Source organism: Phacochoerus africanus, chromosome 1 (genome assembly GCF_016906955.1).
Source record: "Phacochoerus africanus isolate WHEZ1 chromosome 1, ROS_Pafr_v1, whole genome shotgun sequence".
Lineage (NCBI taxonomy): Eukaryota > Metazoa > Chordata > Mammalia > Artiodactyla > Suidae > Phacochoerus > Phacochoerus africanus.
In genome coordinates this window covers 74,077,126-74,099,960 of record NC_062544.1, presented here as the reverse complement: position 1 = coordinate 74,099,960, position 22,835 = coordinate 74,077,126, and the positions used below count along the sequence as shown (strand labels likewise).

Sequence of the window (22,835 nt, the reverse complement as noted above, 5' to 3'; positions counted from 1 at the left end):
TATATATATATATAAACATATATATTCCTTTTCATATTTTTTCACTATGTTTTGTCATAGGATATTGAATATATTTCCCTGTGCTACGCAGTAGGATCTTGCTGTTCCTCCATTCTGTATATGATAATTTGCATCTACTAATCTTAATCTCCCAAAGCATCCCACCCCCACCCCCCTTTCCCCTTGGCAATGAGTGATTGCCTGTTTTTCGAATTTATCTAAAATGGAATGGGGATGAAAACCATTAAAGAGGAAATTGAGGAATTGTGAGAGCTACATATTAGGAATACCCTTAGCATGAGCATTTAATTGAGGAAAAGATGATGGTAGAGGATTGAATGAATAGCGAGATTAGGTAATGCTAAAATAATTTGAGGGAAAAATAGAACATTATGGAGGCTCACAGATGCCTAGACAGGAAGGACAGAATGGTTATTATGTAAAAAATTAATACTCTCTTATATGTTTATTTATAACTTTTGCAATTAACAGATAGCTTTATTGCTTATTGTTCTGAAATAACTTACTTTCAGGATCAGAAATTAAGCTCATACCACTACGGACAGTAATGTATTTTGGCTTAAAATAGGAATAATGTTTTAGAAAGGATAATGCTAGCTGTTGTGACAAACAAACCCAAAATATGTGCAAGGGCGCTGTCATAATATGTTTTATTTCTTACTCATGTATAGTTCAGACTGGATGTTCTTGAGTGGTGGATAGCTCTCCTCCAAAGATGATTCAGGGACCTAGACTCCTTGCAACTTGTGGCTCCACTTTCTTTAATGTGTGCCTTCCAAGGTCCCTATGCTTAGCTCCATCAGGCTAGCAGAATGGAAATGGAGGAGAAGGTACATTGCTTCTTACCAGCCGGGGCAAGAAGAGACAGATTATTTCTGCCCATGTTCCACCAGTGAGCTCTATTGGTACAGCTTCAAGGGAGGCTGGGAATCTAGTCCCTGGTTGCCAACTGCTTCCCAGTGACAAAGTGATACAATGAGAGGAAGTCCAGGTTTGTGAGGATAATTAGCCATCTTTTCAAGAATGAATATTTAGGGATTGCATGTATGTATCCATAATTTGTCAAAAAAACCCTTGTAATAATTATTAAATTATATTAAATCTTATTTAATTATAATTAAGTAAAATTCAGTAAAGTATAATTTAAGTAAATAATTAAAACTTTCAACTGTTGTTGATTGATCAAGCAACAAAAAACAATTAGTAAAGATAAAAATGACCCAATTACCATGCTTGATTTAATGGATAAAAATAGAACTTACAAATAGAAAAAGAATTAGAAACCACACATTCTTTCTAATCACTCAAAGAAAAATTACAAAAAGTGATCATTTTATAGGCCCCAAAACTAGTTTTCAGACATTTCATAGCAGTCTCTGACTTTAAAAATAAGAATTACCCTTTGGGCTCCACTCTGCCTACTCAGACAGGGGGCATCTCACTCAAAACCAAAACTCCAATCATCCTGCCACCAATTGCCAGGAACACATGTTGCTATCTTTACCAAGAAAATATTTTTAGAAGCAGCATTTTTACATATTTTAAAGATAATTTGCATATTGAAGTTATTCATATACTTATCTTTTTTCTCACAGTTCTTAAACATCACTTGCCCCTTCTATTGCTTCATATTACCCTTTGAATTTACAAGCCTTAAACATTTTTACTTAACCCTTGTGATGGTTTCTGATGACTTACACATTGAAGGTTGCTTATGAGGTCATTGGATTTGTAAACTTTGCCCTCACTAGAATTAGGAAGCAAGCTGTGGGACATAAGTGGAGCATTGGGAACATTTAAAATAAATATCAAATTTATTACTATTCCATTAACTCTTACTAAAAATAACAATGTTTGTTTATTCCAATAGAAAACCAGAAGTCATTTTCTTTTACATTGAGAGAAGAGCATTCAACCATGAAATCTGACAAAGATGGAAAGAGCTTAGTTCAAAGACAACCTAAGGAATTCAGGTTATTTGGTAGCCAGAAATGTACCCAATGTTACTTATTTTCTAAACTAAATTTCCCAATGCACACAGACCTCTTAGAAAATCCTGATCCCCAGTTCCAAATGCATAGCTCCGCAAAGAAAAGAGTGAAAAAAACAAGCAAGGCTATCATGGGAATCCTGACTTTAGATGGAGCAAGGAAGGATTCACGATTACTATACTTTAGTGCTAGGAAAATTGAGGATAACTTACCCCCTTTGTTTTACATGTGAAACTGATGAGACCTAGGTAAAGGGTCCCCCCCGAATACTTCAGTTCAGCCATTGGCAATTACAAAAATAAGAGAATGGTCCTCATGGTAGACGACATCTTTGGATGTCACAAGGGACACCAGAGGGAGGAGAAAGGCTACTGGCCACATGACAGGGAAGAAACGGGAAGGAGAATACACAGATATGCTCACCAATGCAGTCTTCCTCTGTCCTTATTTCAGTAAGTCTGAGCATGCCCAACCATTCACTTATTCATATCATTCAACAAATATTACTAAGCTCCTACAATGGGCTAGGTCCATAAATACCGGTCTTCATGGAGCTTATCTTTTAATGGGATGGTTCTCCCCCATATTTAGTGCTTTCAGTGAAAAATTTACAGAAACCTGACACTAAGTTGGGGTTAGCTAGTAAGATCTACACAAAAAGTATAGAATGAGTACTTTAAAAAGTCACATGTCCCATTACACAAACATCACAATGGCTACAATAAAAAAAGACTGGCAAAATGAGATGTTAGGGTAAGAATATAGGGCACCTGGAACTCACACATATTGTTGAAGGGAATGTAAAGTGGTACCAGCATGTTGGGAAAAGATCTGACAGTTTCTTGTACGCCAAGCACACATCTAACTTAACAAACAAAAACTCCAAGTCTAGATATTTACCCAAGAGAAATGAAAATATGTCTATAAAAAATTATGTAAGTGTATTTGCAGAATATCTATTTGTAATAACCTCAAATTTGAGAGTCTAGGTGTTCATCCATAAGAGAATAAATAAACTGTAATATATTCATGCAAAGGATACTACTCAGTAATTAAGAGAAAAATGATTGCTGTACTAAATATCATCTAAGACGATAATCAAAGAGGAAGAGATAGAAAGGATAATTACTTTCAGGGGAAACTTTTTAAAAAAAAAACTGTCATCAAAAAAAGATACCCAGATTGGTCCTGGGCTGGAATCTGGCAGTGTTGATCTGAAGGGGGTCTCTTGCTTAATGTTCTGGTTCCTAGTGCTCAGCTGGACTCCAATTTTTGGACCTTGGTATTTGATGCTGGAACAATTTAAAACTTCAGTTTGGTTGTTTCCATCATGGCTCAGTTATTAACAAACCAGACATGAGGACATGGGTTCAATCCCTGGCCTTGCTCAGTGGGTTAAGGATCTGGCGTTGCCGTGAGCTGTGGTGTAGGTCTAAGATGAGGCTTGGATCCTGCATTGCTGTGGCTATGGCTGTGGTGTAGGTTAGCGGCTACAGCTCCAATTGGACCCCTAGGCTGGGAACCTCCATATGCCTTGGGTGCAGCCCTAAAAAGTCAAAAAGACAAAGACGAAAACGAACAAACAAAAAATTGCAGTTTGGACAAATGGGGCTAATAGTGCACACTACCTGATTTCTGGGAGCATTGCCAAGACTGTAAGAAGATGTGACCTAGGTGGCAGAGGCTAGGGATAAGGGCGAGCTCTGGAGAGCTGATAGTGGTTTGTTTCCAATTCAGCCAAGACGACAAGATTTGCAAGCATGCTAAATTCACCCTTTCCCAGACAAGAGTATTTCACCTTTAGTTCTAGTTCTTAAAGTCTTTCTGATAAACTTTTCTGATTCTTAACTGCATTGACAGGGCTGTGTTATTTTTGAACATTTGTGGGACATCAAAAGTATGGGATTTATCAATTAGGCTGAATGAGAGTAAAAAGAAGAGTTTGAAGAGCTTGCAGGGAGCCTGTAGTGTCAATTCGGGATCCATCTATATCTGATCCTTCAAGACTGGGAGCCAAACTGCATAAGTGGAAGTGAGGCTTAAAACTACAAAACTGTTTTCTTTCCCAACTTCTAATTCTGGTCAGTACGCCTCGGTCCTTTTTTCTTTAACATCGTCATTTACCATCTTCCTTACTTCCTGTCAAGCCAGCTCCTCTTTTGCAGCCATTTGGTGCTGTTACTTCCTCTCCCTTTGTCCTGGATCCCAAAAGCATCCTTTTTTATCTGAAATGACATGGTAACACCTAAAAGGAATAAAGTAATCAAAAGTCCTTCCCATCCTTTCTTCATTTTGGGGTTGGGGATAAGAGGTGGGAAAAAGTGAAAAGGAAATGGACTGAGATTAGAGCCAATAGCTGGGGGAACAGCTCTCATAAATATTGAGTTAAGGATAAATTTCCAAAGACACTCATTTTCATGAAACTGCCTAAAGCTGAACCTGAATGGGATCACTTTAGGAAAACATGAGAGCAGTCTAGAATGGACATCTACCATTTTCCACCTCCGTGCTAGCTTCTGGGAATACAAAGGGGTGCCCAGTGGTCAACTCCGTGGTAAATATTTATCAGCTCACTACTGATCCAGAATTTTAGGATAGGCATGCATGTAACTATCATAATTTTTATAACAGAGGAGCTTATACAGTTCTTGACAGAAATAAGAATGGAGCAATTAATTTTGGCTGAGGGGCTTGTGAGAGGGGTCCAGGAGGAGTTTACCCTTGAGTTGGGTCTTGGAGGGTGAGTATATCCAGGAAAATGGAAACGGGCACCCCAGGCAGAAAGAGACACGGAGTGTGGATTACTCAGAGGATTGACAGGCTATGTTTGAGCAACTGTCTGGCTATAGGATAAGCAGGGCATGAGGTTGTGTTAGGAAGCATTCTGCAGAGAAACAGAGAGAAACAGAACCATAGGATGTATGTGTGTATATTGTATACAGGTGTTACAATTCTTCAACCCTTTTTCCCTCAAAGAGAAGAATTCAAATGAGAGACATAGAGCAGTTTCAAGCAACAGACATTTTATTTAGCAAAGCAAGCTAAATGTGGCTCCCAAAGAGAAGAGAGAGGGCTGTCTAGTTGGAAACCAGAAGCAACCCAGAAGTGAGGAGATGGCTGTTTTTTAGAGTAGTGGAAAGTCCTTCCCTGTGTCCTGCATCATTTGATTGACAAGGTGATTGACAGCTTTAGGTTATATAACTTTTCTCCTTGTGCCCAAGCACTTACCATAAGCACCCAAATGAAACAGATAGAGTGAAGTGGGGGGGGGGGGGCAAAAGCCACAAAGATAATTATTATAAATACGGTATAATAAACCCATTTGATTCTGGGTCACCTCTTAAGTCTTAGTGTGCCTGTCCCAACCAGTGTTGGCAGTTTGGAAAGCTGAGTTGTGTTTTTGACATTCTACTTAAGACTGATAAGGCTGGGAACCTAGTGATCCTTGGACACAAAAGGGAAGATCTCTGGGCCTGTTCTGCTCAGTGTCAAGGTGGGGGATGAAAGAGAAAAGATGACTCTGGCCAGGATATGTCTGTCTGTCTGTCTGTCTGTCTATATCTATCTATCTAGATAATCTTACAAGGTATCTTATATATCTTATATCCTATATACCTTATATATCTTATAAGCAATTGACTCATGCAATTATGGAAGCTTCAAGGTCTCAAGACCTCCAGGAGGTAAGCAAGAGACCCAGGAGAGCCAATGGTGTCATTCTAGTTCAAGTCTGAAGACCTGAAAAGCAGAAGAACTGATACTGTAGATCCAGTCCAAATGCTAACAATCTCAATAGTGCTTCGATTCTAAACCAAAGGCAGGGAAAACTAATGTCCCAGCGTGAAGGCTGTCAGGTGGGAGAAATTCCTTCTCGTTCAGGGTGATATTCAGGGGAACTTTCATCCCATACAGGCCTTGAGTGGATTGGCTAAGGCCCACCCACCTTAAGGAGGGCAATGTGCTTTAGTCAGTCTACTGATTTAAATATTAAACTCATCCCAAACTCCCAGAAATACTCAAAACAATGTTTGATCAAATATCTAGGCACCCCATGGCCCAACAATTTGATGCATAAAATTAAAATCGTTGTTTTCTTCTCCTGATAGAATGTAGAAGGCGGACAGTTGACTCCAGGCTCGATGTACTCAGCCCCATTTGGACAGGAAGTCTAAAAATGCCTATGAGCTGCTGTCAACCAAACCCACATAGGTCAGTGAAGATGCCTCAAGTGGCCATGACTTCCACTGAGAATTCAAAACTGTTTTGTAAAAATGCGGTCTTTGGGAGCTTAGTGTCAACCTACGCTATCTGGTAATATTTGTAGAACTAAACTTGTAGAACTAAAATTATGTGGGAACAAAGCACTGACAATCTGGGGGGCTATTTTCATGTCGTAAGTGTTGACTTGTAGAGCTATTCTTAGAATCCTACACCCACCCCTTCCCACAGATATCCATGCTTTTTTGCTAAATTCTGCACAACCAGTTAAACTAAAATATTTCCTCTTTCTCACTCTAGACTGTGATGAGCTTGAGCTCTTGGAATTTAATAATGGACAGTGGTTTATTTAGTTGAAAAAGTAAGGCAGCTGCTAGTTCATTCTATACTGTAAAATGAATAATGGCCAAATTCCTCATTCAGGCTGTGTCCTTTGAGCTGTAGGCATTTAGCAATGATGAGGATGTTGGCAATTATAATAATAGCCAACCTGTATCAATTATTGATGGAACCAAGTAACTTTATATTAATTAAATTATTGTCCTCATTTTATGGGTGTATAAACTGAGACTTAATGGATTTTAAACCTTGTTCAAGCTCATACATTTAGTTTTTTTTTCTTCCACTTTTGTTGAGATACATTTGGCTTACAGAACTGCGTAAATTTAAGGGGTATAGCATGATGATTTGATTTATATTATGAAATGATTATTGAGATAAGTTTGTCAAAGAAACAGAAGTTTTTTCCTTGTAAGCGTACACATCTGCTTTGCTGTTAAGATGCTAGACTGTTTTTATTTACTTTTGTTAATGTTGATAGTGAACCTGAATGAGTTCCAACTCAAGTTCTAGCTCAAGATGGATTTCTTTATATCTACACTGTCCATTGCACCTATAGGGACTAAATTAGTCAACTATTACTTGAGAAAATTTCAAAATAACTTCTCTCTGTAGGAAAAGAGGGCAATTTCTTGAGGACTTGGTGGATGATCATGAATGGAGACGATTTCTGGAAGGGTCAGGAGCTGGATCATTCATTTAGCAAATTATTTCTACATTTCCGTGTAGAAAAAAACAGGTACAATCTTAAAAGGGTAGAGAAACAGATTAGAACAGAGAAAGGGGCAGAGACCAGCTCATTGTTTCGTCCTGCCAGTAAGCTGATGGAATCCATGGAGCTTCAGTCTGCTTTGAATCATTTGCATTTCCCTCACCTGATTACAGCCCTGGGTGTTAGACCCAGTGAAAACCCCCTCATTACAAGCTGAGGCTATCATTTCGTTATATTGCGATAAGACAACCTCACAGATGGTGGAAGCAAAACCTTCACCCTGGAGGAAGCTGGGGGTTATAACATTCCTGCAGGCCAGGCTCCAAGCTCCATCAGTGCCCCTCGGGCTCCCAGGTGCACCCTGTGTGCTGAGGGTACAAAGGTCTCCTGTCAGTCACCTGCATCTGTTCATAACAGTTCCCAAAATATTTTTTTTTTAGGGCCACATCTGCGGCATATGGAAGTTCCCAGGCTAGGGGTCATATTGGAGCTGTAGCTGCCGGCCTGCAACACAGCCACAGCAACGCCAGATCCCAGCCATGTCTGCGACCTACATCACAACTCACGGCAACGCTGGATCTTTAACCCACTGAGAGAGGCCAGGGATTGAACCTGCAACCTCATGGATACTAGTCGGGTCGGGTGCATTAACCACTGAGCGACAATGGGAACTCCCCCAAAACATTTTTTAAGGACAAAGAAATTAAAACACACTGGACTGACTTAGGAGAAACAAATATTCCGGTTGAATATGATGGTTTTTTGAATGTGTGTTCAGCACAAACGGACACAGCACCAAATGGAAAAATAATGTTATTCCCCTAAGACTATTGGGAGGAGAATATTAAGGAAGAGTAATTGGGATATATAGAACCAATTGGAATATATAGACTAAGGCTCATACAACTGCCAGGTCCTCACTAAGAGGTCCTCACATTGATTCCTTCACTGACTCTTGCAACCAGTAATTATTAATCAACTATAAATACCAGATACCCTGCTCACCTCTGGGGAGACAATTCAGAAGGTTTAATCTCTGTCTTCATGGAGCTTATTGTAGTAGAGAGGATAAGGGAGAGTAAACAAATTTGTTTACAGCAACCTACAAATCATTTTGTTTACAGCTCTCCAGGAGAAACATAGCAAGACATTACGAAGCCATAGATTAGTGCCAGGAGCAACCTTATGGAGACTAGAGTTTCTGGAAGATCTCTCCAAGGAAGTTACATGTAAATCCATGTCTAAAAAATGAGTCGAGATTAGATAGGAAAAAGGCAGTGGGAAGAGGGATGGGTGGGACTGTCCAGGTGGAAGGAACACCCTGGTACTTAATTTTCATGGCATTGGCTGGAAGTGTTCTATTCTGTTATGCTATGCTATGCTATCCTATCCATTTTGCGTTTTAGGGTCACACCTGCGGCACATGGAAGTTCCCAGGCTAGGGGTTGAATCAGAGCTACAGCTGCCAGCCTATGCCACAGCCATAGCAACATGGAATCTGAGCTGTGTCTGTGACTTACACCACAGCTCATGGCAATGCCAGATCCTTAACCCACTGAGCAAGGCCAGGGATCGAACCCAAATCCTCATGGATATTAGTTGGATTGGTTTTCACTGCACCACAATGGAAATTTCTGCTGGAAGTTATTTATTTACCTCACAGAGGTGCAATCCTTTATTGCACCTCTGTGGGGTAAATATTATTCCCAGTTGAAGAAATAAAAGGCCCAGAGAAACTGAATGACAGTAAGTAAAAGAATTGGAACCAGGATTTAAACCCACAGGGTACTTATAATATTTAAAAGGGAGCAAGAAGAGTTCCTGCTGTGGAGAAGTGGCTTAAGAATCTGACTGCAGCCACTTGGGTGGCTGCTGAGGCGTGGGTTTGAATCCCAGCTTGGCACAGTGGGTTAAAAGGTGTTGGCACAGCTGTAGCATAGGTTGCTTCTGTGGCTCAGATTTGATTCCTGGCCTGGGAACGTCCATGTTGAGGTCATATAAAATAAATTATAATACATTTTACATTCAAAAAATAGGAGGGAGAAAAATATACAAGAAAGAGTAGGAGATAGTGGGAATCCTTAATCTCAACCAGCAGTGTTAGCGTTCTTTTCTCAGGCTCCAGGCCTGGACTCAGTCCATCTTTTGCAAGAGTCTGGATTCCAGTAGCTGATGCCAAAAGAGAGACGTCCAGGCTTTTCTAAACCACCGTCTTAGTGGGTTTGAGCTGCCATAGCAGAATACCATAACAGAAATTGGGTGGCTTAAATACAGAAATTTATTTCTCACAATTCCTCTTTTTTAATTTTTAATTTTTGTCTTTTGGCCACCCCTGTGGCATGTGGAGATTCCCAGGTCAGGGATTGACAGCTCTAGCCAGCAGTGACAACATCAGATCCTGAACCTGCTGAGCCACCAGGAAACTCCTTTTTTTTTCACAGTTTGGAAGGCTGGGAATTTTGAGGTCAGGTTGCCAGAATGGTTGAGAACCCTTTTCTGGTCTGGAGATGGCTGTCCTCTTGCTGTTTACTCTAGCAGCAAAGTACAGAGAGAAAAGCCAGCTCTCTCATGTCTCTCATCATAAAAGTATTAATCTTATAAACAAGGCTCTACCCTCATGACATAATTACCTCCCAAAAGTCCCCCTCCCCAAAAACCATCACACTGGGGAATAGAGTTTCCACATAGGAATTTCAGGAGAAAAACCACCCATCTCAAATTCCTGCTCTCCAGTGCTGACTCCTGCCTTCCAGGTGCTGATTCTACAGCAGTCCTTTTGCAGTCTTTTTCCCCTTTTAAGATTGGCTTTGATGACTATCAAGTTTCAGGGCTAAGAGATAAGTTGTGGAGATGGTTCATGGTTGTGGAGGAAGTGGGTGGGAGTCCCACCGCACAGATGATGGGTCTGAGTCAGGGACTGATGGAAATTGAAACCTATCTCAGCCCTCTAACTCCTAGATGAACAGGCTTCTGCTAAGTGGTTTCTTACTGAGGCATCCACTTTCCACAAAATGAGACTTGCTTTTTAAAAATTTTATTGGAGTATAATTGACTAGCGATGTTGTATTTGTTTCAGGCGTACAGCAAGGTGAATCAGTTTCACCATATACATAGATCCATTCTTTTTTCCCATATGTTTATTAAAAAGTATTGAGTACAGAAGTTTCTTGTTAATTACGTATTTTGTACAGTAGTGTGTGTATGTTGTTCCCATCCTCCTAATTCCTACCCCCCCTCCATGATTTCCCCTATGGTAACTCTAAGTTTGGTTTTGAAATCTGTGAGTTTGTTTCTATTTTGTAAATAAGTTCATTTGTGTCATTTAAAAAATGCCACACTTGTGGCATATGGAAGTTCTCTGGCTAGGGGTCAAATCAGGGCTGCAGCTGCTAGCCTATGCCATAACCACAGCAACACTGGATCTGAGCTGCATCTGCAACCTATGCTTCAGCTTACGGCAATGCCAGATCCTTAGCCCAATGAGCAAGGTCAGGGATCGAACCCACATCCTCACAGAGACAAAGTTGCTGAACCACAATGGGAACTCCTATTTTTATCATTTTTATTAGATTCCACATATGTGACATCATATGACATTTGTCTTTCTCTGCCTGACCTTCTTAGTATGATCATTTATAGGTCCATCCATGTTGCTGCAAGTGGCATTATTTCATTCTTTTTTATGGCTGAATAATACTCCATTGTATATATGTATCACATCATCTTTATCCATTCCTCTGTTGATGGACATTTAGGTTGCTTCCATAGCTTGGCTATTGTAAATAGTGCTGCAATGAATATTGGAGTGCATTTATTTATCTTTTCAAATTATGGTTTCTCTGGGCATATGTCCAGGCATGGGATTTCTGGAAAATGAGACTTATCTGAAATTGTTCATCAATTCAGGGCTCTTAAAGAGCTTCGTTTTTCCTGAACGATTCATTTTCTATTTGCTAGAGCAAGGGCTGGTTGAACAGAAACATCTTGTCCAACTGATAAAGGGGCTCCAAGGAGGCTCCAACCCAACAAGACACATTGGTGGGCTGGGCCTCCCATCATTTACCCAGAAAATCTTCACCACTATTCAGTTTGGAATGATGAGGTCCAAAAGGAAATTCTAAGAAGTGATGTTGCTCTTGGCTATGTGTGAGCGATGATAGTCTCATTCAAACTGATTCCTGATTTTTTGGTTTACCAGTGCTTGCTTTATTCATTCATTCATTCATTCATTCATTTATTTATTTATTTATTTATTTATTTATTTATTTATTTATTTATTAGGGCCGTACCCATGGCATTTGGAAGTTCCCAGGGTAGGGGTCGAATCGGAGCTACAGCTGCTGGCCTACACCACAGCCACAGCAACCCAGGATCTGAGCCACATCTGCGAACTACACCACAGCTCACAGTAATGCTAGATACCCAACCCACTGATACTAGTCGGATTCGTTTCCACTGTACCACAATGGGAACTCCTACCACTGCTTTTTAGAATCTGATGAAACTATAGACTCTTTTCCCAGAGAAAGTTGCCCCATACAATATTTTGTGTATAATTTGGGGGGGGGGGGGCTATAGTCCCATGGCCCAGAGGTTGAGCATATTTGAGTTATATGTTGCAATGAATAAGGATGCCAGGAAAAATTCATGACTGTCTCTCAAAAGAGTCTTCTTTGACAGTGAAAAATCCAATTTGGAATAAGTCGTGGGGAAAATAATTGATCAGTCAACCTCCAGGGATCAATCAAACTTGGTTGATCTTCTTGTTATGCTGAATTTGGAGGCTGTAGTTATGTCTTATGGGGAAAGGTGATGCCTGAAATGATATCACTTTTTAAACAAGGTAGTGGTCTGTCTCCAGAGAATAGAAGAAGGAGACAGCCTTGAATGGGGTGCTGATTTACCTCACTTCTGAGAACAGCAGGTAGCCACTTAAAAATTTACAACGTGTGCATTTAAAAACTGAAAATGAAATAGGATGTCTAGAAAGGGGGGAAACTAATGTGATATCATGTAAGACTTTTTAAAAAAATTACTCATGAATTTTATTACATTTGTAGTTGTACAACAGTCATCACAACCAAATTTTATAGCATTTCCATCCCAAGATATCATGTAAGACTTATGACAACTATATGTAAAAGCAACAAATAATAAAATTTTGATCCCCACAAATGTGAACTGGGAACTCAAGAACGACCTTGGCAATTGTCAGCCTCAGCGATCTACGTATCCTTTGCTTTGTTTTGCGTGCACTTCATTGAGAAAAATCCTGACTGATCCGGCTCAATAATGGCAAATTATAAACCTTTTAGAAATACCTCATCTTGCTGTCTCAGGATACTCCCCAGTTAAACTTCATCCAGAAATTCAGAAGAGGAATAGCAGGAAGTGTTTGTTGCAAAGTTGAAGCCCTAAGAATATTTTCTGGGTTTGGTTTTCATTCACTCAGGACTGCAGAACTGCCCCTTTGACCATGAGTAGAATATGTGCCTGGGGCTTGTGGAGGTTCGAATGGGGGAGCTGCTGTAGGGAGGACTCCTGTGAACAGATGGGACTTCTACTTTTTAACCGTTTTAGCCATTTCAGATGTGTACAATTCAAGGGCATTAAGTAAATTCAGTGTTGTGCAACCATTCCTCCTTATGCCCTACTTTGGTTTTAAAAGTCATTTCTAAGAGTCTATGACTTGTCACATTGAAAAGGATGCATGTATATATTAATCATGACATTAAAGTCACCATTCGTATAATTGCCTAAGTACTAATACCTTAGTGTACATCAGTGCTGTGGTTAATCTCTTGAATTTAAGCTTGATTTTTTTTTTTTCCTTCTTTAGGGTTAGGATTCTTCTGGCTTGTCCTTTCCTGGAGGTATTTCCAGAAGATTCAGGACCCTGTGGGATGCTGAGAATTGGAACTTCCTGTGTGACCTGATCCCTATTTAGTGTTCTAGACTTTAATTAGCTACCTACCCTAATTTCTTTAGTTAGTATCTTAGCATTCCCTGAGCCAATCCTAATGACCTAAAATCTCATCAACTTCTCTCTGAGGAAAACCAGAACATTCAGTCCTATTATGTCCCCTCCCCGCCTTTTTTTAGAACAGAAAAAAATGGAGAAAGAATCAACTACAGTTTTTCATCTATGCACACAATTATATTTTTTTCTGGGTCAGAGCTCAGATCTGAGCTGCAGTTGTGACCTAAGCCGCAGCTGCGGCAACTCTGGATCCTTAACCCAATGTGAGGGCAGGGGATCGAACCTGCGTCCCAACACTCCCAAGATGCCACCAATCCTGTTGCACCACAGCAGGAACTCTAAGAAACTATAATTACTGATTAAAAGGTCCTGTTTTGGAGTTCCCGTCGTGGCACAGTGGTTAACGAATCCGACTAGGAACCATGAGGTTGCGGGTTCGGTCCCTGCCCTTGCTCAGTGGGTTAACGATCCGGCATTGCCGTGAGCTGTGGTGTAGATCGCAGACGCGGCTCGGATCCTGCGTTGCTGTGGCTCTGGCGTAGGCTGGCAGCTACAGCTCCGATTCGACCCCTAGCCTGGGAACCTCCATATGCCGCGGGAGTGGCCCAAAGAAATAGCAAAAAGACAAAAGCAAAACAAAAAAAAAGGTCCTGTTTTACTGGAATGATCCTCAGAAGACCCTGGGAGGAAAATACTGTTGTCACCTCCTTTGTAAAGAAGATGAGATGGAAACACAGAGAGGTTAAGTAACCTGCTCCAGGTCACACAGCTAGGCAAGTGCAGAGCTGGAACACAGATCCAGGCAGCCAGCACACACCTAACCACTGGGTCACAGTGTCCTCATATTAAGAACTGCTTCTCCTGTGATACCTCCCTAGAACTCTAGCATCAGTAGGGAAATTTGTGTCAAGGACAAGAAAGACAAAAATGGACTGGGAGCTGGAAGCCTGGGTTTTTGTGCTAGTACTTTCTCTATCTTCCTATGGGACTTGGACACATCTCATGCCACTTCTGGGTCATACTGTCTTTAAAAATGATGGCATTTTAAAATGAGTGAGCACCATTTAAAATGAGTGAGCACCATTCTAAGAGAACTGGACCTGGAGGACAAATGCCATCCATGAGTGGGGTTGGGACCAGCTCCAGGGGTTGGAGGGTCCATGGCATGATAAAAATTAGGGTCCCTTATTCAAAAATTTCTAAGAATTTAAGACACAGACGGCAGGGCATTGCCCAAGGGCAGGGTCCTCTGAGCCTGTGGGTGTGTGTATGTGTGTGTTTGGTTGGGGAGTGTCTACTACCACAGAAGGAACCGAGGCCATGTGCTTCTGTTGAGGGGTCTGGATGTAGATGCTGTTTCTGGGGAGGATCCTGGGAGAATCCTTATTAAGAGACAGCTAGGTATTTCCCATCATGGCACAGCAGAAACGAATCTGACTAGGATTCATGAGGATGCAGGTTCGATCTCTGGCCTTGCTCAGTAGGTTAAGGATCCGGCATTGCCATGAGCTTTGGTGTAGTTGGCAGACGCAGCTCAGATCCTGCATTGCTGTGGCTGTGGTGTAGGCTGGCAGCTACAGCTCTGATTTGCCCCCTAGCCTGGGAACCTCCATATGCCACGGGTGTGGCTCTAAAAATACAAAAAATAAAAATAAAAAAGGAGACAGCTCAGCACCTGGCAAGCCCCAGGATTTAAGCGGGATTCTCTCATGCTATAAGTGCTAGTGAGCATGCTCTCAGAGCTCAACAGAGGGCTTGCTGCCTGGAAGGACATAAGCAGAGAAACACAGATTAAAACTGAGCACCAGCTTAGCAGTATTCATAGCTTCCCCATTTCATAAAGGAAGTAGGATCCAAGTCACATAGGGAGACAGAGAAAGTTCTAGAACTAGAACCCACATCTTGACCTGCCAGTCACTGTGTCTTTATTGGTGACATAGATTTTCCCCTGACCCTGGAGTTCTGGGGAGGAGCTGAGACGGTATCACAAGGGAAGCAATTCTAAATATATATATATAATGAGGTCACCGTGGCCCAGTAGTAAGGTGTAGTCTCTGGAGCTGGCTGCCTGGGTCTGTGTCCCAGCTCTGCACTTTCCTAGCTGTGTGACCTGAAACAGCTTGCTTAACCTCTCTGTGCTATCTCATCATCTGCACAATGGAGATGATAGTAGTATTGTCCTCTTAGGCCTGCTGTGAGGATCATTAGGAGGTAAGATACATAGAGGGATTAACATAAATAAGTCAATAAATATTGTGTCCCCCAAAATTAATATGTTGAACCCCTAGCCTCCAATGTGGTAGAGATGGGACATTTTCAAGGTCATTAGGTTTAGATGAGTTCATGAGAGTGGGGTCCCCATGATGGGGCTTAGTGTCCTTATAAGAAGAGGAAGAAAGACCAGAGATTGCCAGGGGTGGGTGGAGGGAGGTTGTCTTTTTAGGGCCGCACCCATGGCATATGGAAGTTCCCAAGCTAGGGGTCAAATTGGAGCTGCAGCTGCCGGCCTACACCACAACTCACAGCAACGCCGGATCCTTAACCCACTGAGCAGGGCCAGGGATTGAACCTTTGTTCTCATGGATCCTACTCAGGTTCATTACTGCTGAGCCACAACAGGAACTCCATTTTTTTTTCCTCTTCCATTTAAGGACAGGGTGAGAAGGTGGCAGTCTGCAAATCAAGAAGAGGGGCCTTGGAGTTCCCATTGTGGCTCAGTGGTTAACGAATCCAACTAGGAACCATGAGGTTGTGGGTTCAATCTCCGGCCTTGCTCAGTGGGTTAAGGATCTGGCATTGCTGTGAGCTGTGGTGTAGGTCGCAGATGCAGCTCAGATCCCGTGTTGCTGTGGCTGTGCTTAGGCCGGCAGCTGTAGCTCCGATTAGACCCCTAGCCTGGGAACCTCCATATGCCTCGGGTGGGCTCTGAAAAGACAAAAGACAAAAAAAAAAAAAAAAAGAAAAAAGAAGAGGGGCCTCATCAAATATCAAATCAGTCACACCTTGATCTTGGGCTTCCCAGTCTCCGGAAGTGAGAAGTAAAATGCCTACTGTTTAAGCTGTCCTGTCTGTGGTGTTTGGTTATAGCAGCTAGAGGTGACGAGACAATAAGCATCAGCTATTATGTGAAGACAATAGAACTGGCTATCACTTTGTCTAATACAGCACATTGCCAGCTTCTCTAGGCTCTAGTTTCAGAGTTCCCTGGTGGCTCAGTGGGTTAAGGGATCTGGTGTTGTCCCTGCTGTGGCTCTGGTTACTGCTAGGGTGTGGGTTCACAGTCCCTGGCTGGGGAACTTTTGTAGAGTATGGCCAAAATAATCATTATCATCATTATCATCTGTAGTTTAATAAGCTTTATATATATATATGTATATATGTGTGTATATATGTATATATATGTACATGTATATATGTATATATGTGTGTATATGTACACATATATATGTATATGTGTATATATATAAAATGTGACAGAATGATAATACCTTCCTCCCAGGGTGGCTGTCAGATGCTTAGCACATTGGCTGACAGATCAGGGAAGCTGAAGAAATAGCAGTTTTTAGCAATATTAGCTATTATATAAAATCCCAGGTTGTAGAAACAACACATTTTTTTTATAAAAAGAAATTGCTTCTCATTAAACAGAGGATAGAATGAGGACCTGAAGTCCCATGCTGCTCTGTGCCGCCCCCAAGGGACCACCCACCCCGAGGCCTGCCGACCAGTGATGCACCAGGGATTGGGCTGCTGAGCTGTTACTCACCCCTAAGGCCACTGAACACATCTCATTTTTAAAATGCCTGTTGATCATCAACCCTGAAAGCTATCAGACCAGCAGGAGAAAAAGAAAAACAATACAACCAAACCCAGAAAACCAAACCCGGGCCGTCTGGCTAGCTTGTAGGACAAAGGCAGGAATGAACATGATCTATAAAGAGGCACAGTCGGCTGCCCATGCAGACCTGCTCCCACTCGCTCAGGGGTCCCTTTTGAGGCTGGAGAGCAAAACTGCAGTGAGGGGATGGCTGGGTGGCATTTGCCAAATGCTCCTGAAACCTGACAGGGAAACCCCACTTAACAATCATGCCTAATATGTGTAAAATTAAGAAGCAAGTAATGGATCTTGATCTGATCCAAGGTTATTGATAAAAAGCAATAACTCAAAAAGAAAAAAATACTAAGTCTGAAATAAGTTTCCAGCCTGGTTAGAAAAGGAGGTAAGAGTATTGTGAGACAGAAAATCCAAAACAAAACACTTCAAGATTATTTTTCTCTGTTGGGAGATGTGATTTTTAAAACAATGACCTTCACTTCCTGCTGACACCAGCTGTTAAAATTAGCATTTGAGGTTTTTGTTTTAGTCTGTCCAAGGCATAGGCTAGGAAACCAACCACCTTTGTACACAGAACAACTTCATCCTAAGAAAAGGGAAGTTGGGGATTTCACAGCATGGCTAAAATAATACAGAAATATGAGGGCCTTGTTCTGACTCCCGTTGACAACCTTGAAGAGTCATCGTCCTTCCCCGCCACGATTTCACAAGTCCACGTGCATTTTTTTGTACGTGTTCTGGGCCCTGGAGAGAGACAGAAAGGAGAAAGCTCTTTTGGGAAGATAATGTTCCTCCACTTGGCTGTGCAGTCTCAGGCAAGTTGTGGAACCTTTCTGTTGACTGCGACTGAAAATAGGATAACTACTATTAGTGGGGAGCAAAAGAAACAAACATCACCTTAAAACGCCTAAAAGAAATTTAATTTAAAACCTCAGGCTAATGTTTTCATCAGTCTTCTGGAAGTCTCATTTCAGTCCAAACATAGATTTGAAAATTTTTATTGTTTAACGGGGGACTTCTGTTTTGGTGGATGATGTGATTAATTTCAAAATACCAGCTATCAATGACTTGTTCAGGAGTGAACCCAATTCTAAGGAATCTTATGTGTCTGAATGTGACCCCCTAGACCAGCAGCATCGGCATCACCTGGGAACTTGTTAGAAATGCACTAACTTAGTGGTCCCAGAGCCACTGAATCAGAAACTCAGAGGATTGGGCTCAGAAATCTGTGTTTTAATTGCCGTAAAGAGAATTCTGATGCATGCTGATGGGTGTTTTTCATAGTTCCAACATTTTCAGCTAGGATCATTCTTATGAGTCTTTATTCTAAGTAAAACTCAGTTAAAATAAAAAAAAAGCCCCGTGACAGACTTTTCTTTTATATAGTTCAAGTTTCAGGTATAACTCCCACAGCTGGAACCCTACATCACAATAACTCTTTCACTTGACAGCATTGTAAACTGCTTTCCCAGGAGCACCTTAAAAATGTTCCCTTTCCCATAAAGGCACAAGGGCTATAATAAAGGAGGGGAACAAAGTACCATCAAGTAGTCTACAGACAGGCTGATGTGAGGACTATTTATGACACTCCCCTTGTGGGCAGTAAATGTCCCAGCCAGGCTGGGAGTATACATTACGTACACAGCAGTTTCTGGATACAGAGGAGCTAAGTCATGTTTAGGAATATTCCTTCTCCAGGGACAGCATAATCTCTTAAATGCTACAAGGTGTCTGTCATTGCACTTGGCTTTTAGATGCCCTGTCGATGAAGCAGGGGTGTGCTGGAGAGCATGACAGCCAGATGAGCTCAGCTCTCTCCCAGGCAGTGCTCAGTGTCAGCACCAGGGTATCAGCTGCGGTAGGAGAATTTACACGACGGAAATTGGCAAACGCTGTTAAGTCAGGCCTTTTTCATCTTGTGAGAGCTGGTTTACCAGCATGTCAATGGATTTGGGAGAACCCAGAGCTTCAAGAGAGCTATTCCTGTGGAATAGTTTGATACAGTGCTTATTTTGAGAGCAAGACTCAGCTCTATACTTGTCTGGATGGTACTCACATTGGGATTAAAAGCAAATCTCTGGGAAGGTTTCTCTGTGCAACTTGAATGTTGCTGTCTTTGCTTCTGTGATGAGGCCTCCACTTGACACCCTAGGCCTTTTTTTTTTTTTTTTAAACCAGGCATTACCTGGGTGTCAGAACTGGGAAGCTCGGCCACTTAGGGTGACTCCCTCCGTCCCCTTTTCAGCTTCTGTCCCCTTTTGTATGCTGCTCCAACTCTACCAGAGAACCAGAACTTTTAGTGAAAGGGCGATGCCCATTTTAATTTGAAAATTGAATGCTTATTAAGCACATAGTGTGCTCCAGATGCTATGGGAATAACACTACAAATATGGCCTCCTGTTGTATGTACAGAAGCCCCAAGAAATGGTACTACCAGTATCTCCATTTTCCAAGTGAGAAAGCTGAGACGAAAAGAGGTAAGTGAAGACCAAGATCATAGAGGACTTGAACTTGGTGTGTCTGATTCTTGTCTTTCCACACAGGCCTGATTCACTATTGAATGCTACTTGGGATCAGTCTTGTACCCGGTTCTTTCTTCCTTTGGGCTGCATTATATCCCTGGGGCCTTTTAGCCTCTCATGCAAACAGATATCTGGTGGGTCTGGCCCAGATGGGCTCATGCAGGTCTCAGCCTCAGGATTAGATATAATTTAGGATTGAGCTAGGACAGACTCCTCCCTCTTATTCAATTAGTGATTTATTAAGTGTTTACCTTTTTTTTGTTTGTTTTATTATCATCCATAGAGGCTTTTTTTTTTTTTTTTTTTTGCTTCTTAGGGCCGCACTCACGGCATATGGAGGTTCCCAGCCTAGGATTCTAATTGGAGCTACAGTTGCTGGCCACGGCCATGGCCACAGCCACGGCAACATGGGAACCAAGCAGTGTCTGCAACCTACACCACAGCGAATGGCAATGCTGGATCCTTAACCCACTGATCGAGGCCAGGGATCGAACCCTCAACCTCATGGTTCCTAGTTGGATTCGTTTCTGCTGTGCCACGACGGGAACTCCATATCATACATAAAGCTTTAAAAACATAGCAGTGCTTTGGACACAGATCTGGAAATGCTGATTTATTAATTAAGGTGTTAGGCCTATAAATTTTTGATAAGCTAATCAAGAAGAACAGCTAATTAGAAAATCCTCCATGTGAGATATCTAGAAAGGCCAGACCAAATGTTACAACATCCTTTTATGTAACTGAGCTGTTAAGATAGTACTGAAAATCCTCTTGGGCCAAAATCATAGAAAGAACTTAAAACCAGGCAGGTGAACCCACGAGCTGCTTTGCAGCTGTGCTTGGTGATAGAGGAAGAGTGTAGCAGTCTAACAATCAAGTTGGGGACATTGAAAAAATTATTTGGTGTTTGATGCACATAAAGGAATATTATTCTTTTAAATATATAACTAAAGTTCATGCGTGTTGTTAAAGACATAGCTCATTCACTTTGTGTCTGTGTGATATTCCATGCTATGACTGGACCATTTGTTCATTCTCTGGTCAGTGGACATTTGGGAGGTGTTAAATTTTCACTCTTATACAGTAATAAATAGACACACACATCACCTGATGCTGATGTGCCAGATTTTCTCCAGGACTATAATTTAATCAAAATGGAACTCATTATTCTTGCTCCTAAACTTGTTCCACCTACTGTCTTCCCTGTGTCACCAAATGATAACTCTATACTCCTATTTGTTCAGGACAAAACTTTGGCATCATCTGTACTGGTTTCTGATGACTGCTTAAAACAACAAATTTGTCCATCAACAGATGAGTGGATAAAGAAGCTGTGGTATAAATATACAATGGAATATTACCCAGCCATATAAAAGAATAAAAATTTTGCCATTTGCAGCAACATGGATGGACTTGGGGAGCATTATGCTAGGTGAAATAAGTTCAGTTAAATAAAGATAAATACTTTATGATATCACATATATGACATCTAAAAAACTAGAACGAACCACTAAATTTAACATAAGAGAATCAGACTCACAGATATAGAGAACAAACTAGTGCTTACCAGTGGCGGGGAGGGCGTGGCAATCATCTGGGGGTAGGGCAGTAGGGGTACAAATTATCCAGTATAAGATAGGCTCAAGGATGTCTTGTACAACATGGGGAATATAGCCAACATTTTGCAATAACTATAAATGGAAATAACCTTTAAAAATTGTACAAAAATAGAATTTTTATTTTTATTTTATTTTATTTATTTTTTTGCTTTTTTAGGGCTGCACCTGCAGCATATGGAAGTTCCCAGGCTAGGGACTGAATTGAAGCTACAGCAGCAGCTCCAACCTACATCACAGCTCAAGGCAATGCTGGATCCTTAACTCACGAGTGAGTCCAGGGATCAAACCCACATCCTTGTGGATCCTAGTTGGGTTCGTTAACCACTGAGCCACAAAGGGAACTCCTAAAAATAGAAAATATAAAAAAAAAAGAATGAAATTTAAAAAACGCAATGGAAACACAGCAATGACACAAATTTATTATACATCATTTAGATTAGAAGTCCAACATAGGTGTTACCAGGCTGTAATCCAGGTGTTGGCAGGACTATGCTCCTTCAGGAGGCTCTAGAAGAGAACCTGCCTTCTTGCTTTTTCTAGCTTCTAGAGGCTGCCTGCATTGCTGGCACATGGTCCCATTCCTCCATCTTCAAAATCAGCAATTTTGGGCCAAGTGTTTCTCAAGCTGCGCCTCTCTGGTTCTCCCTCTGTTACCTCCCTTGTCTACTTTTAAGAACTTTTGTGGTTACATTGTGTTCACTCAAATCATCCAGGATAAGCTCTTCATTTTCAGGTCATCTGATTAGCAACCCAAATTCTATCTGGAACTGGAATTCATTTCCTCCTACCCTGCCACCCAGTGTCTTCTCAGGCTCAGGAATTAGGATGTCGGCATCTTTGGTGGACCATTATTTTGCCTGCTCTACCATCCTCGATGACTCTCTCACATGATACAACTAATCTGTTAGGAGACCCTGCAGGCTCGGTTTTCAACATAAAGTGAAACTCCAGCCAATTCTTGCCACTCTACTGCTGCTGCTCCCATAGTCCCATCCACCATCATTTCTCCTGGGATTATCGCAGTCGTGTTCTGACAGGTCCATCCTTGTAGGTTCATCTTGATGCACCAGCCATAACGATCCTCTTATCATGTAAGTCATATTGTGTTACTCTTTCATTTTCTCAGAAGAAAAGCCTGACTTCTCATAACGGCCCACAAGCACCTTGATCCCTCAGACCCCCACTTTCTCTGTCTCACCTTCTACTGCCCCCCGCCCCTGCCTACACCTTACCTTTCATTTCCTTTATAATTTGCTTATTGTTTTCTTCCCTGATCCTTCTAAAAAGTAAGTCCCATGAGGGTAGAGATTTTTGTGTCTGGATTATTCAGATATCTGCGCACAGCCCAAAACTCAGCATTTATATTAAGAAGGTTTTTTTTTTTTTTTTCTTGGTCCAAAGGGCTTACAGCAGCAGCTCGGACAGAGATGAGGCCCTGGGCCAGCAAAAGAGGGGAGATAAAAACAAGACCCTTACATAAATCTGAGAAGCTGGAAACAATTCTTCCCGCGGCCAAAGGTGATGACGAGATTCTGTCTGTCTTAGGCTGGACTCAGTCTTCTAGAAAGCAGTTCAGTGGCTGCCAGGGACTGGGAGGA

General features: G+C 41.5%; 1 long non-coding RNA gene across 1 annotated transcript in view; it reads left to right on the top strand.

Annotated features, from left to right (window-relative positions):
- Nucleotides 1–13,878, top strand: part of LOC125111930 (uncharacterized) — a 42,858-nt gene extending 28,980 nt beyond the window's left edge. The window contains exon 3 of the long non-coding RNA XR_007130970.1: nucleotides 13,121–13,878. This is a non-coding gene — a long non-coding RNA (uncharacterized LOC125111930). The remainder of the gene's footprint in view (nucleotides 1–13,120) is intronic.
- Nucleotides 13,879–22,835: the final 8,957 nt, after the last annotated feature.